At 30.5% G+C, this 4,266-nt stretch overlaps 1 long non-coding RNA gene across 1 annotated transcript; it reads left to right on the top strand.

The window, feature by feature from the left end:
• The first annotated feature begins 295 nt into the window (after nucleotides 1-295).
• LOC113711709 (uncharacterized) lies at nucleotides 296-1,160 on the top strand. Its single transcript, XR_003453144.2, has 3 exons — nucleotides 296-339; nucleotides 466-708; nucleotides 906-1,160. It is a non-coding gene; the product is annotated as an uncharacterized lncRNA (long non-coding RNA).
• The last annotated feature ends 3,106 nt before the right edge of the window (nucleotides 1,161-4,266 follow it).

Genomic DNA, 4,266 nt, shown 5'->3' with positions numbered 1-4,266 from the left:
AGACAGTGTAAATTGTTTTAAGATAGTGTAAATTATAAGACAGCAATTGTATGAATTGGTTTCTAATCAAGAATCGCATAATCTATTATTTCTCTTATATATGTTTTAACTTTTGCTCATTTTACGTATGCTTTTGATAAGTAATTATACTGAAAATTTGTAATTTAGTCTTTTACCTTATGGCTACTTATGTACATTAGGAAAGAATATACTGCTTGTAGAAAAAATTCTTGCTAATTTTACAAATTTATAGAAATTAGGCTCATGGAATCTAAATTTGTTTTTTTTTTTTGGCAGCACTTGCATGATCAACTGTAACTGAAGATTAAAACTTCACATGTAAGCTCCTTGTTTATTAGTAGGAATTGTACTTATATCTTTACAGATTCACCTCTTTTTTTTATTGTTTCATATCTAACTTATCTCTTTAAAGAAGGTACTAATTATTATCTCATACCTAGACAGCTTCGTGGCTGCAGCACAACCAAGAGGCAAGCAATTGAGCTTGACCGTTTGAGAAGTGAAATTGAAGAGCATCAAAGAAGGGTAGTTGCAGCAGATGAATGAGCTATACAAATTGCAGAAGAATTCAGTGCCCAAAAGGAGCTAATTAAGAACTTGCAAGAGCAGTAACTTGAAACTAGGGGGTTGTACGAGGAGTTAATTGCCCAAATGAAAGACTTGCGCAAATGACAGACTATTGAAAAGGTGAGGAGATAAATTCTTTGCATTTATTTTGGCTGAAACTCTATTTTGACTAATTCTTTTACTTCTTATCAAGTTACCAGTAGTTGGAGTCTTGTTTCGTATGACTATTGATTCAAATTCAGCAGTATAAGGTTGTAATAGAATATTTTCTTACTAAAGTCTACTCTAATGCATTTAATAGTTTATTTTCAATGCAGTCCAGCTTGATATTGATCATGAGGAGGCTGTTGGATATGATGATAGAGATGGTTGAAGTCTGGCATTGGTGTCGTGGTCTATGCTTTAGTTTAGAAATCTAGTACTCTTTTTTTGGGAAGGATATGTATTGGTCATTACTGCTTGAACTTATTATGTGGGCTTTGGGACCCAACATTTGTGGTTCACTTTTGTTTTGATGAATTTATAGACGTTTATGGCCATATATATGAATTTGTGGTTTCATTCTACGTTAATTTTGTCTTTTGTCAAATTGAATATTCTGCTATAATTTGTTGGAAATGCTATGGCAATGCTATATTCGTAATGGTCAATTTCAATTCTTCAAGACAAATGCTTTGAAGGTTGTCACTAACATGCAATTTCACTAAGTGACGACCATTTTTGTCACTGAATAATAGGACTGATTGTGACAAGCTCAGGTCGTCACTGTAGACTTCAAATTTGTGATGACTTTTACTACATTTATGACAAAAACATAGGTGAAATAGTGACAAGAATAGTCGTCACAAAATGATATCCATTAGTGACAACTTTGTCCTCGTCATTGAATAACAAGATTATGTGACGACTTTCAAAGGGCTGTCACATGGACCCATTTGTGATATAGAATCTGTGACAACCATGTGACAATGGAAAAAGTCGTCACTATATCTGTATAATGACGACTTTTTGGCTTTTAGTGATGACTTTTTGTTGTCACAAAAGGCCGATTTTCTTATAACAATGACCCACTAGTTGAACCAACGACCTATCGATCCGGTCTCTCACGGGATTCCTTACTAGGTCAAGTTTAATAGCTATAGTTAGTACTCCCTCCGTCCCAGAAAGTATGTCGCGTTTCGGGAATTGCAATTATTATCAACAGTGCAAGACTTTTAGATGATTTGCTTTTAAGTTCCGGCAATACCCCCTTGACTTTTAATGTATTCTATGTGGTTGAATGATAAAAGGGCCACAAGTTGTGATAAGACATGTGGGACCCAAAAGTATGAAATGTCTCCACACTACTTTAGAGGAAAGTGTCATGCACGAGTGTTATTTGCATTTCACGTCGGAGTCACGAACTATTAAGTGCATGTTGGTACTTGGTAAGTGAGAGGAAATGTGTCACATTGGGCCCACTAAATGATAAGAAAAGGCTGTCACATTGAAGGGTATGGAGCGGAAATGTGCGAAAGTTTTCATTGCCAAATTTAGTAAATGACAATTATTTTGGAACAGATAAAAAAGGAAAGTATGACAATATCAATAGGACGGAGGGAGTATATAATTTACAATAGAATTAGTATTATTTTTAAATAACAATTAAGGAAACATTAATTTTTCTTTTAAGCAAATGTATTATAACAAGCCAATTCTTAGTTTCCATGATTACTATAAAATAGCAAGGTAAAACTATATTATGTACATAGCAAATCAAGGACAAACAAAGGAATATTTAACTATTATACAAAAATAAGAAGTTTCAAACATAGTTTTGAATGTCTCACATTGATAGTGAATAGAATGGTATAGAGTCTAATTTTCGTATTTTACTTTATTTTTTACCTTTATTATGAAAAATATCTTATTCTTGTAAGTTATCATGAAATTTCATTTTACATTTAGTATGCTTTATTTAATATGATATATTTTTGCTATTATACCTTTGATGGTTTGCCCCTAAACTAAAATTTTAGGTCCATCATTGTGGTTTATAATTAAAAGAAAACTCACTAAAATATAAAAAATAGGCAAACAGAACAAATGATCGTGGAGACAAACCTTTCGGTGTAAAGTGACATTCGCATGAGAAAGACTAAACGAACTAAGATGTTCAACTTTAAATAGCTACAACTTTGTAATTATCGATCATGTATTACAATACTTAAAAGGGTTAAATGTACTAAACCCCCTGAACTTCACCTTCATTTATGCGTTACACTCCTGAACTCGTTAAATAAGCACTTTACCCCCTATTTGAGATTTTAAGGCAAAAATGCCCTTACTATTTTACTTTATTTTTTTTATTTATTCATTCCCTTATTTTTCCTTATCCACTACTTTCTTTTATTTTTGTATTTTTTTCTTCTTTCACTTATTTTTCATTTTCACTTCTCTTATGTTACTATTCTATTTTAGTTTTCTATTAGTATTACTAATTTGTATGTTTATTATAATATTGTAATTATTTTTTACTTATAATTTCATTCTTGTTTTATTTATTACCACTATTAAAAAATTCAAGATAAACTACATAGTGTAAAAATTTGATCTATGCCTATCATAATAAAAAAATGTATGTTATTAGCAATTTGACCGTTTAAAAAAATATTAGCAAACTAGAATTTTAAATTATTTAATATTTAAAAATACATCCCAAAAATGAAGTAACCAATATTTTTGTTTAAACACTATGTTAGCATGATTTGAATTTATTATTGTTGCTATTAAAAATTAATTTATTCTAAACTCTAGCATATTGATTTAAGTAATGTATAAAATAGTTTATGTGCATAGATGACATATATTTTGTTATAGCATAAACTTTATGATAATTAATATTTCTAATAACAAAAAGTAGAAAAACTAGAAATAAATAAAAATATATGGATAATAACAGCAAAAAGAACAAAGTAGTTGATAACATAAGAGAAAAAAGTAAAATTAAAAAAATATAAAGGAAAAGGACAAATAGGAAAAGGGCAAAAAAGGAGAAAAAATAAATAAAATAATAATTAATATGGAATGGGAACTTTTGTCCTAAAACACAAAAACCTGGTGGAGGGGAGGGAGACGCAGGGACAAAGTATTTATTTATTGAGTTAAGAGGAATAAAGTGTAACTAAGGGTAATGTTTAGGGGGTCTAGTGCTTTCAACCCTACTTAACATAACGTAAACTCAAAAAAAATAAGTGTTACCTGCAAATATTCAACCTTGCAAGTTTATCTAGTATATGCTAAGTAGAAATAGCATAATCTTTATACAACATCAAAATAGTATATAATATTGAAGGTATGAATGATACTTCCTTCATCTCGTTGATAGTATCAAAATTCCCTTTTCCATATGTCCCATAACAGTATTCTTTACTGTTATTGGCATAATAGTGTTCTTTACCATTATTGGCAAACAATATATCATTGATTTTTTTTCAATAAAAATATTTTATTAATCTGAAAGTTAAGGAGTACATGGCAATGAAACTCTTAAGTAAGGGAAATTCAATCTATCTAAACTAACGAAGCCTCTAACTAGGCCCGGCAAATTATGAGGGCGGTAAGTAGCAGATGAGTGGGTTGTACTTGTGTGTCGAGCAAGGGCATCAACTGCAGAGTTGACCTCTCAATAATTGTGTA

This window comes from Coffea arabica, chromosome 10e (assembly GCF_036785885.1).
Source record: "Coffea arabica cultivar ET-39 chromosome 10e, Coffea Arabica ET-39 HiFi, whole genome shotgun sequence".
Taxonomy (NCBI): Eukaryota; Viridiplantae; Streptophyta; class Magnoliopsida; order Gentianales; family Rubiaceae; genus Coffea; species Coffea arabica.
The sequence above is the reverse complement of the archived record's forward strand: the minus strand, read 5'-3'. Positions and strand labels throughout refer to the sequence as shown.